The following is a 13671-nucleotide window of genomic DNA, read 5'->3' as shown; positions in this document are numbered from 1 at the left end:
TAAACGGAACTAAGCAATTACGATGTTGGCAAAACCGAACGTTAAGTGAAAGGGCACTGAAAGATAGGCCCGTAATGAATTAACGATAATCTAGAGAAAGTAAAACACACCTATTTCTGTGTCAAATGAAAGTTTACAAACACGGAAATACAAATAGGCTTATTTCAAAGCTTCACTTTCGCTTAATATTTATTTAGACATGATAAGACCACTGAGTTCCAACTCAGCGGTTAAAGGCTAATCATACTGGTGGTGAGATTTGAAGTTCAGCGGTTGTGTATGGTTAATGATAATGAGTTGTAAACTATATCAAATCAAATCATCGGTTTTAAACTTTCGATTATTCTTTAGCTATTATCAGTTCATGACAGAAATTAGCTTCAAATCTGAACAGTCTTCATTGAGCACAATTAAATTATGAGTAGTGATTTGTTATTAAATTAAATATTCGGTTTTTTTCTTCTTCAAATCAAATAATGCGACACTATTCTAGGTAACATTTGATCAGTTACAATTGAAAATTATCCATCATCAAATAATAATTTTAAAAAAAGATCATGGTTATGTGTGGTGTTTGAATGAACCGATGATTCCTTTGTACTTGTTGAATGCTTGAATTCCAAATACAGTAAATTCGTTAGTGCTTATCTAGTACTTCTTGATCCGATCATGTTATTCCTGAGATTCTTAGTTCGTACTATAATTCAAATACTCCTAGTCATCATATTATACTCTTCTAAGAAAATCATTCATTGGTATATCAGACACAATTATGCAATAACATTGTGTCTCATATTTATTATGACAGTTGGATGAATAATTATTTTAGTTTCTATTTTAAGTAGAGACATCTGTAGGAAACTCATTTCCATCAATAATCAAAGACAATTAGAGATTCATTGAACAAAGGAGAGAATTAAACCTCTTTTTTATTATAGTTTATGCATAATATGAGAGTATGTTATAAATTATCTTTTGACTGCACACAATCTTGGTCAATTTACATGAAAGGTCAGTCACATATGGATGATCTCCGTACAATAAACCAAAAAAATTCGTCAACATTTGCTACTGTTCTAATCATATCATGAGAAAAGTTTTATTTGTTCACAGTTAATGGAAGTAATTGGTTCTACTGGATTATTAGAGTAATATCTTTGAGTTATGTAAATTCATTGACTATATCTATGATAAAGCGATCTCAATTCCCCATAGGTCAGAACTAAATTTAAACAAAGAATTATTTTCAGAATGGGATTTGTGGAGATTGTAGTAATTTTAATAATTGAAATCATAAGTCTATCTAAGCTAGATCACCACTGGAAACTTGGAAGCACTGAACAGCTGTTAGGTCCTGGTGTGGGAATCCTTAGAAGTGAACATCCACAATCCTGCACGCAGGGCTAAAGCCCAGAACCTTCAGTCAGTTATTTCAATAGCAAAAACAGCATAAATTAAAGATGTCCTTCCAAATATTCATTACTGCAATTATCACTCTAACTTGAAGAAATGTGTGAAAAAAGGAGTTACAAAAGATTATCTTTGATAAATTTACGACTGTATTTGTTTGACCACAACAGTTTCCGTTCTAAAGAGACAAACACTTATTTTATAAGACCAGTAGCGCTGTAATGAAGATTTAGAATTGTATAAGTAAAATTTTTTGATCATTTATTTTACAAGTTCACTTTTTTATCGACATTTGTTGAGACATTACTCTACTTAACAAGGAAGATAAAGTAGTTCTTAGAGTAAGCTGTAGAGATTGTTCCTCGTCACCGATTAATGTCAACTAATTTCAAACGGAAAGCGTTGAACATGTCTCATTTTGCCTTCAGGCTCTTCAGTAGTGCTCGTCATCGACTACACCAGGAATCAAGTCCGAGATGTTCAGGGCTATCTGAGAACACCTCTACATTTGGACCACTGATTTGGGATTCATTGATTAACATTCATAGCTTCAGTAAACTCATAGTGAATAACAATGCAACATAGAGCTTGTTCAAAAGTGTCAAATAGAACAGAACTTAGGTTCAGGTTTTTCTGTTAACTACTTTCAGCCACCTAGCATGTTAACACTGTACGCGCAACATCGAATCATGTAGATTAGTAGTCAGATTGCACCTCGATCAATGGAATTCAATCACCATTTAAAGGTAAGACAAACATAGAATTGGTTACTAATCAGTAATCAACCAATTTCAAATGAAAGGTAGATAATCAACTATTCTTTACGCTCTTATTGCAAAAAAACAGATTACATTTTATTTATGATTTCATGAACCATAAAAACTTATATTCAGTGTTGCGTTTGATAAATTAATGAATGAACTAGTAATCATTCCTTACTTTGAATGTTTGATTTGTCAGCTATAAACGATTTTTAGTAAAATGTTGTTTACGCGATTATAAAAAGTTACAGACTTGTTTCTAATCTGTCTGAGCATCTTTGGTGAGAACGAACTTGGTGAATCTCAAAAAAATGAATTATTTTAAAGCATAATGTAAATATCGGTAAACGATTCCTTTATACCCGTCAAGTAACCTTTCTGAACTATGCATTTCCATGTAGGCATTTAGACTATTTATTTAAACGGGTGCTTAGGAGGAAACTTAAGAAGTACTTCTTCTAAGGCAGTGAAACACCTCGAAACAATCGCCTAGAGAATGATTATCCTGTAAACTGCATGTTTCGTGATCAGATCGACTTGTAATCGGGACACCAAAGTGATCATGCGAAATAACACCAGATATTTAGTTAACTTTTTAAATTAATAAATATAAACCTTCAGTGTTGAAGTACTTTATTTTAAAAACAGTATATGCTTCATTAATTCCAGCAAGAATTTATTTTGAAGACTGATGTACAAACTTGACTACAAATTTCAATCCTTATTTTGAATAGTAAATGGATGAGAAATCTTGAATTGACAAATACTATATACGTCCTTTTATGGAAGGGTTTGATCACTCATTTGGGTAATATTCGATAACAAGCACTATTCTGGTTTTTTATACAAGATATATGAACTAGTTTGTTTTCCATCCATTGATAGGAAGTAACAAACTACGTGGCATCATAGACGAATATTAATTAGATAATCATTGAAAACCATGAAGTACTGGACAGCTGTTTCATCATAGTATATAACTCTATGTCCCTACCAAAGATAGAATCCAGAAGCTTTAAGTATTGTAAAGAATGCTTAACCTACAGAGCACTGAATCAGGATCCAATGATCCATAGGTTTAAATTCAATCGATCTGTGATATTACATAGCCATTTTCTTATGCCTCACATAGGTGGACTCCATTGGTTAAGAATTTTCACTAGAACTCTGTGAATTAACTTTTGAAAATATTCACTAATGAACACATGATTCTTATCACCATAGATTACTTTTTGTTAGTCTTCAACAAAATTATTGAATAACTTATGTTGTATAAGATTTAACATGTATGAACAAGTAGAACATTAACTTAGAGAATGAATCATTTTGATCATTTTTCTTACTGATTCGATATTGAAATAGGATGACTATGATATGATAAGAAAAAAAATGGTACGTATGTTTGCGGTAGCAAATCATGATGTTGAGATTATTAGCACACAGTGGTGATTGACACATGTCATTATTTAAAACATAAATAACAATAATAATTATGACCTAGTTTGTCTGTAATAACTCAGAGGAGGATAGTTGAGACCAGTTTTTATTATTCATTTCAATAAAAGAACAGTCCATATGATAAAATGTCAAATGTTTGTCAACTATTGATTGAAAGAACTGTGAGTTTTAAAGCTTTATGCAAACTAGATGTGAATAAGTGGCTAGAATACAATATTAACAATGGGTTTTAACAGCTTATGTTTCAACATTATCTAGCAGGTTAAACGTAAATATAAAGACCAGCTCAAACAGCTGCATCTATATTTCCCCGTTGCATGTATTATGAACTGGAATTGACCAGCTGCCATTTTAAGTGAAAGGAACAAAATTAAGGTCTCAGTATCAATACATCCAATTGACGAGTCCTAAAATAAGACGTAACTCAGTTTTTGAATTACGCTGCTAGTTACGTACTAAACCCACTAATATACGCTCTAAAATTTGTGTTAAAATATTGGAAGACATCAGTTCATAGAATTAAACAATAAAAAGTTTATGAAGAGAAAAATAATAAGTTATTTGCAAGACACTATATAACAATTCTTTCAGTCCTTGGGTTCTGGTTAAAAACTACAGAAATGAGAATCTAATTAATTTAATAAACTCAGTAAAACCACATTTTACTTAACTTTGTCTCTATATTTTGCCACCCCAATATTTTTTCATGACTTGGGAAAGAACTTGGAACGACAGGGCACTGAGCGATAAGAAAAGAAATGACAATACTACAATAGATAAGAGAAAAAAAAACGAGATAAATACACATTATTAAAGGACAAAAGTAATATGTATCTTATTTAGTAAAGAACAACCAAAATAGATTTAGTGTATTTAGAGGAACCATTTTACTACTTATAAGGAATCCAAAGGAAAACGAAAACAACGTTGTCGCTGATTTATATTCGCAGCCATTACTGATATCGTTTCAAGCCAGTGGATCATATGGTCTTTAGCATCACACGCACATAGATTTTCAACGAAACAATCAATATTTAACCTACACAACACCCCTTATTCCATTGAGTTGTAAACTGATCACCTCTTTATTTCTTCACCAACTTCTAGAGTCGCATAATAATATGTAGAATAGAAGCTGATGGGACGTGATGTAATGTAGGTCACCAAAATAATATCATTTGAGTTCTCATATTTTATATAGCGGTAGTAATATGGCTAACATTTTAGTATAGATGTTGGAACTGATACATATCATTAAGTATCGTGCTAGTCATTAGGACATACAAGAAAAAACCTCAATGGATTAGTGAAATATCTTAAAACATTAACAGTATACAAGGTAATTTATGAATTAATTATTCTCGGAGTGAATCAATACCTACTTTTATAGTAACGACTAAACCAGGACTGAAGCTAGACAACATAGAGAATTCCCTCGGATGTATTGTGTATTGAAGTTAAAATTAAGCACATAAGAATTTATAAAATAATCATCATTACATGTAAATATCATTAATTTTGATGTATATTATAACAGTTTAAGCTACTCTCTAAAACTTACCACAGTTATTTACAAGTATCATGTTTCCAGTCGAAGATACCATTTGAATAAGCATTATTTTGTACAGTTCCTGTATTACACATGGATGATGGTTTAATTTTTAGTAAATTGGATTCACTTGAAGTATATTATATAAATGTCAACGGATATCAATGAGAAAAACATATTCAAAGGATTATGTTAATCAACAGATTTCGTGATTACTTTTGAATCAATAGATAAACTGTTGTTTCTTCTGTTAATTCTACTGATTTTAAGGAATAGCTAACTATTAGAATTGCTCCATCATACAAAATTTCTACGAACTGTTTTATATGGGTATGAGTACGTAATTATCATATATTCATCTAAGTGATATCTAATGTCCTTCCATGAGGCTTCTCATAAAATATACTTGGATGCTGAACCATTGGAGCTACTTACTTTACAACTATGGTAATACTATAATCATTTAATTCATTGTTCTTTTTTGGCCAACAAATTTACTTAAGTACCTTGATCTAAAGCTTACAACATCAAGGTGCTGAGTATTAAAAACCAATCGGAGATATTATAACAAAAGATGTAATTCGCCGCTTTATTATTCTTCTTCAAAGATGACACACAATTATATTAAAATTTATGCAAAGAAAGAAATTGTACGGCAAATCTCTGGTACTTTATGATATAAAAAACATCTAAGAACAGAACTATGTTGGAATCTTTATGATTGAAGGAACATTAGAAATTGATAATGTTGTAAACTCCTCAGCAGTGCGCATCCACGATCCTGCACCCCGCGAGATTCGAACCCAGGACATATCAGTCTCGCGTCAGGCGCCTAACCAACTAGACCAGTGAGCCGGCATCCAACGGTATTAATGTCTAACTTCAACAAATCCACGAAATTGCGCCACCGTACACCATTGTCTTCAGTGAGCTGATATCTCACAACAGACCTGGTTGAACTCCACTGGTGACGGCTTCTCACTGGAACTCCAGGAGTATTTCTTGAATTCAGTCACTAGTGAGCAGATGATTATTATCAGAAGGGGTTTTGTGGAGATTTGAAGTCCTGGGTTCGAATCCCGCGGGGTGCGGGATCGTGGATGCACACTGCTGAGGAGTCCCATACTAGGACGAAACGGTCGTTCAGTGCTTCCAGATTTCCCATAGTGGTTTAGGTTCAACTGACTCATGATTTCAACCAGTGAAATTTCTAAAAATCTCCACAAAACCCCTTCTGATAATGTTGTAAGCGTTTATTTATTTGTATTATCTAAATACTTGTAATTATATTGTTTATCAAATAGAAATTTATTGTAATCTATTTCCTTTACTAGAGAATTTCTTACTGTAAACAAACAAATTTTATCAAATAAAACTTCATCTATTAATTTCGAATATATAAAGGGTAGGTAAATCTTAATAACTGACTAAATGATCAACAACATAGCTGACAATCTGTCATATTAATAATAATAACAATAACTTTTTTCGATGCAGTTAACTCATAATATTCAGTTAAAATAACCATTTCAATAGAATTCTTACTTACAATTCATTCTATATTCTTTTTTTTTTAATACCCAAGTACTGTTTATTTATTTTTTAAAAATTGCGATTTTTTCACCATTTTTTCTCACTTTGGTTTATGTATAAAAAAATTTGTTTATAATGTCTCTAATTTGATGCATACCAAATGAAGTATGATTAAAATATCTGGTTAGACATTTTAAAATTTCTTATCTCTAGGGATTGAAAAGATTATTTACTGAGTCTCATTTAATAAACATTGTTTGGTTGTTTGTTCGTTTTTTTGTTGTAAACACAATTGAGCAAATGATAATAAACTGTCAAACATCTAGTGTTTTATAATCATTTAAGTGAAGTAATATTAAGCATATTATACAGGTAAATTCATTAGGATAATTTAATTAGAATGTAAATTCAATGTAGTCTACTCAATATCATTTTAGATTTGTGTACAATCTAGTAGATGAGTTGTTAGATAGTTTACTTTATGAACTGATTTCATCTAGTAAATTGAATAATTATTTCGGTGTAGTTCTAAATTTCAAAGTATTGTACACTCGTTGACATTACTAAGAATAAAACCTAAAACGTTCAAGTTATCTAATGAATGAGTTATTTCTAGGTAACTGAATCATAACTGGTTCATATTTCTGAACTTTTACAATTCATAGTTTCTAGTGATGATCATACTTTGTCAGTTGTGATAAGTATTTCACTTCAGATATGATTGAAATCTGTATGTCATTGTTTCTCATTAAAGTTTTTTAGATTTTATCTTACAGTTATTGTGAACATATGGTTATTGTTTATATAATTATGGACATTAATTGTATTATTGAGAATGTTTAGTTGCAGACTGAATTCAACCAATGATCGATTGAAAATCAAAGAGAAATTTATTGTTGTTTTCTTTTTATTTGAAAAATTCATTAAAGTTTGCCTTCACAAAGGTTTTTAAAAACATACATCAGTACTATTTTCAGAAGGAATCAGTAGTGTTTATTAAGACAAGTTATAAAATGTTATGATTAATACTTTAAAAAGAGTAGAATATTGTAGGAAAAAATCTACTAAGAAACCAGAAGTCTTCGTACATCGCACAGAGAGCATGGAATAATGAAACATCCCCCCCAGAGACAATTAAAAACAGAGATCATTGAAAAAGTATTTTTTTTCTTGCCTGGTATTTCAAAACAGCAAACATTCATAGTTTCCCTCGGAGCTGAACTATGAACTATTACATGGTGGAAATGAGAAAGAAGGTTTGGATTCAACAGCTTACAGTTTTCACTTGAGTCAAGTTTAGATATAGCATGTTCTTTATTCAATTTCACTAATAAGTTTCTGTTTTATTCTCAACTGAGTTGAATTCAGATAGCACAACCCCTCACTTTGAAGTTAGGTAAACTTATTTTGCAGCTAGTTTTTTACTAATGACGCTTTGCAAATAGAAAGTTAGTTCGTGATAAAAACTTATGTACAGGCTATGAAATTCTCTATAATACCAGCGTAATATTAATCTAAGGAAATGCAAGTATTCAATATTCTGTGATTTTTGGTTACTTTCTAATTAATTATAGTTCTTGATGAAAATCACTTCTAAATCAATTGATTTACAACCGAATTAACCCGGTTACGTTTATACCTGTATCTAAGTTGTCTGCAAACAGTTTTCAATATTGAATTATTCAAAATTAAATTGGACTTAAACAAAATTTTCAGAATTTCATCACATTCACTTGTTCACACACCCAGTAGCCTACTAGTTTTATATGGCATCATAGTATGATAATGTATTTTTCATTATTCATTTTTTGTTTTACATTTTGCCTACCAATAAAAAAGTCTAATGTAATAAAATTGAATCATTCCATTTTGTTACTGATTGATTAGAAAAAACATACAAACAAATTGATAACATCAATACATTTTAATCACGACCTCCTTCTGTGTTGTATAAATAAACATGTCTCTTGTTAAAGTTCAAAATTTCATGCAGTGTAACACAACATTTTAACATGAGAATTATGTTATTGTTCTATTTAATGTTATTAAAGATTGGGAAAAATGATTTTCATACAAATGGCTGGATAATTTTAAGTATAAATGCAATAATGCAATCATGCTGTTTTATTTTATCTTATAAAGAATACCTTTTGCGCATGAAAGTCAAATACGATTATCAAAGAGGATATTTATATTTTTTAATAATCTGATCAACTAGCAATTAAAGAAGAACGCTTAAAACTACTTTAGTGCAATTTCTTCCTAAGTAATCCCTATGATTCGTAGATTAGTTGCCTTGATAATGGTTATTAGATAACTTCCAACAATGTATAAATTGAACAAGACAATACCAAACGCTGAGTACAATATGCTTCTACATAGAGCAGATAACAAAAGCATAAGTAATCAAAGTGAATATTAACAAAAAATACTACCATGAATGAATGCGAAAGAAGGTGAATTGAAATATGAATTAATGAATGGATTTAAGAAATATACGTAGGAAAGCGAATGAATTATCAGACCATCTAAATGACTTAAACTTATGTTAGTAAGAGGACTATGCGTTTAAGTTGCAACCGATTATCTAGCGTATATGCTTATACAAACAAGGTAATAATAATACAAATATATAGACAAATTGTTACTGATAAGTGAAAGATTTAATGAAATTAAACGAATACAGACTCACGTGTAGGTAAGGTGCTATAAATTTACAACCAATAGGTTGCCGACAAAATATTTTAAGAATAAGACTGATGTAGATATACATTTAACAAAGAGGATCTGTAATGAGGTTTAGAATTATCTTGCTTTTATCAATTACACAGTTATATTTACCTGAGATTTAATTGAAGACAAAACAGATTTATTATCAAGATTACTTAATAGGTATTGTATTTAACTTATTAGAGGAATTATTCAATATTGGAGAATGCTGGACTGATAACTTGATCAGCTCTGGTATAAATGAGAGCTATCGTAAACGTTGAGTGAAATGAAATAGCTATTTTGTACTTGCTAATTATCAACAGTGATTCGAAGTGTCTAATATAAGAGAGTTCTCTGGGTACAGATATTGTGAATATTATGTGCATTTCTAACGTTGGATTTCCCAATCAATCATAAAGAATAAAAACTGACACTTTACAAAATTCACTAACAACGGTAACGTTATTGAACCTATTAGCGGTGCCCAATATAATAATTTTTAGCTAAGAATTTGGTGGTTATGTTTATTTACATCACCCTGAGTTCTAGTATCACCTTTCAACTGCTCTTTACATCATAGCGTTAATTTACGATTTGATCAAACCAAAAGTTTGTATTATTATTGAGGTAAGTTCAGTAATCTGATTACTAGTTTAGTTTCTCAAGGGAAACAGTTTACAGTAATTTTAGAAGTTGGTGATTGTTATTATTAGAATTAAGGACTAGCTTAGAACTTTATCTTCCAGATGCTCTACAAGTAAAAATAGAAAATAATCTCTTGCAACACTTGGTATATATGGAGTTAACTCGAAGCAAATAGTATCTGAACTTATACAGTTTATTGCTATTCAGCAGGGGACAGTATTAGGTTATTTCTCTGTCCTTTAGAGTTAGGTAATTTCAATGTCATGAACGTGGATAAATTCAGGCACATACTTCTTGAAATTGTCTTTTAAGCTACATTGAAGAAAACTCAAAGCCTAAACAGTATGTAGAATTACCACTTACTTTATTGAAAGATGCTTTATTGTTTAAGGCTGAGTTTAAAGAAGACAATCAAAACAGAGTTTTTTAAAAATTGACTTCCTAGATCATGGAGACAGATCTTTTATCCCACTGGATTTTGACTTTTGATATCTTTACAGTATTAATTTGTGCGTATGTTAAGAATAAACTTCTGATTTCAATCATCTCAGCATGCATAAAAATGTCACCTTTTCTTTCGTGTGCATCTCAAACCAACCCTCTCTTTGGCCATCAAAAAAGGGTTGCAAATGAAACACCAATTTAATGCTTGAACACCTCATTAGTTCCGGTCAAGCAGTCATACGAAAATGAATCAATATAACTATATACAAGTTCAAAGAAATTGGCTCAAGGGAATGCTGGTTAGAAATATGTGCACAGCAGGAGATTTCTCAGCATACTGTTTTGGTTTAAAACTATTTGTTTAAAAGCAATATACCGATTTCTTCATTCTATCATAATTCTAACCTCCTTTTGATATTTCCAATTTAAAAACTAGGTGTTTTTACCACCTGTTTGTCTTCGCTTATCTTTTTCATGTTCTAACCTTACTGTTGATCAGTTAGTTTGTCAAATAAATTTTTGTTGCCACTTGAAATATTCTAATAATTTATTAATGACGCAATGCCGATTAATTTCCGACAGATTGTCAAGTATGCAAAAATATTATAGATACGATTGCAGAGCTTTAGGTAATGGTGTGATCTGAAAGAAAAGTTTCTTCGTTGAGTATTGCCTTATTTTTCCTTGATTATTCTAATCAGTGTGTAAAATATTTTCCTCTGATATTAAGGGATTCCAGGTTGTTGGCGGAAATCCCTGGACCTAGAGATAGTACAAATTATTACTTGGAAGCTAGAAATACATAAAATGTTAGGGGAATTTATACTTCCTGTAATTCGAACCCTCATCAGTGATCAATCAGTCTAAACGTCTCGCTTCACACAGAAGATTAGTAAATGTTTAAGTTGTCCAATGATAACGTTTCTAACTATGTTGCTAAGCGATGTGAGCTCCAATCTTAATAGGCATATCATTTTCCTCAAGATAGTAGACATCCCTTGTTGATGAATGACAAAATAGAACGCATCCTAAGGCTGTTTTTGATGGCTACCTTCAAAAATTCAATATTTAAAAATAGTGAAAACAATACCAAGTCACCTAAAATGATGGCCGAATCAAAACGTAATAATGTGCATATTACTGGATAATTTCTAAATGTAATTCTTAGAGTTCTGCCGAGAAACTGCGACCAGTAAAGTTCAATTCGTGTCGGGTGTGAGATAATCATTTATATCAGGCAATGGAAGATGATCATGCAATAATGTGAAATGGTTGGAATTAAACAATAATAGCTCTGGATATCAGCTTAATTGTCTTGATGTTGATTTCGAGCGCGAGCTCTATGGCCGTAGGGTCTAATTTCCAGATGTAGAGCATGGATACATACTATTGAGAAGTCCAATACAAGGACGAAACTGCTACCAGATAAATCCAGGTTTTCAATGGTGGCCTAACTCAGATTAATTCATGATATGTTTATTGTATAAAACGTTTTGAGAAAATGAATATTATAGAAGCTTTTAAAATTTTATATGTAAATATTTTAACCGTAGTGTCCATGATCTTAATGAACACTTAAAATATAATAAACAATTCTGTTAAGGCATTAGTTACTAAAATTTATTAAAGATGAGAAGTCTACAGTTGTTATGGTCCATGTATATGTATATATCTATATGTACGTGTTTGTATTCAGTATATATATTTACGTATCTATGACGTTTTGATTATTCTAAGTAAGAGAATTGAAGTTTGTAATATTAATTGACATGCATTATGTTTAAGTATACATTTAATAAAGGTCATCAACACACAAGTTATCCTTCATTCAAACTACTAACAATAATAAGAATTATTAATTAAAATTAAGAAATTAATATTTATAGACAAGAAATAAATTCAAAAATAATTGTTATATTTAATTGAATTCATTTCATTAACCGTAATATACTACTAATATTGTCATAATGACAACAATCATATCGTTTTTATTTTTAATGATGATGATAGATTCAATAGAAAAAAAATAACCAAACACCAAATGAATACAGTAAGAAACGTAAAGAAAATCAATACCATTTGAACATACGCAATGATATTCTGTTTAGACTGTTACTGGTATTTTATTCAAATGTCAATCATATAAATATATATATTAGTTATATGTATATATTATTTATACGTGTAAATAGACCTATCTATAACTGTAATTTATACAATGATGAATGTTAAGGTAAAGTTTTTAATAACTAACGAATGCATCTTGGAAACTTAACTATATCCATGTTTACTGTGTATACAAACTGCGTATATATTAAGAAAATTAACAATGTAATGTGGTTTGACCACTTTCACTTGTGATGATGCCTTATTATTATTATTATTAGTCATCGTTAAGTTGGATAGTTGTATATATATATACATAATGGTTGATGAGTTAGAAGACGCAAATAAAGTGAGAGATATAGGGCGAGATAGAGGTATAGGAAGTGAACTATAGAAGAAATGAAAAAAATCATTGAAATCACAATGATTGACACACCTAAATTGTTTATCCATGCATAGATGTATGTATGTATTTATGTTACACAGATCTACGTTCCGTATATTCAAAGGTAAAAGAACTATATAAACAAGTAAATCCATTTTATATGTATATATTTCTTGTATTTAACGTAGGATAAGTTGGAAGTGTTGTTTAAGTGTACTAATTAATAATCAAACTTGAGGTTGACTTTTGTTCTTAGTTTTCTATCAAAGATGAATAATGTAGACAATATAATATACAACCAGTGGAAGTCTAGTAAATGAATAATAAACTTTTAATAACACATTAAATTGAGACAACATATTAACTGGTTGTTTAAGAGGTAATACCAAAGGGTATAGAATATTTTTTAGTTCAAGTGGATGATTTTGATGGAGTTTTGTCCTCTGAGCTGGATGGTTTGGTCGTATACGCAAGTGGTAAAGTATCAAGAAACGAAGTGAATGCATGATAACACGCCTTGTAAAGATTACATCTGCTAAAAAAAGTGAATTTGGTCATAATGACAAACTATTTTTATTTCATATGTTTATTTACTATATTAAACATAAACATAAATTTGAATCTGCCCGTCATCACTTTACAATCTGAATTCTGAAAAGAAACTGTTC

Source organism: Schistosoma haematobium, chromosome 4 (assembly GCF_000699445.3).
Source record: "Schistosoma haematobium chromosome 4, whole genome shotgun sequence".
In the NCBI taxonomy this organism is placed as follows: Eukaryota; Metazoa; Platyhelminthes; class Trematoda; order Strigeidida; family Schistosomatidae; genus Schistosoma; species Schistosoma haematobium.
This window is presented reverse-complemented; position numbering follows the sequence as displayed.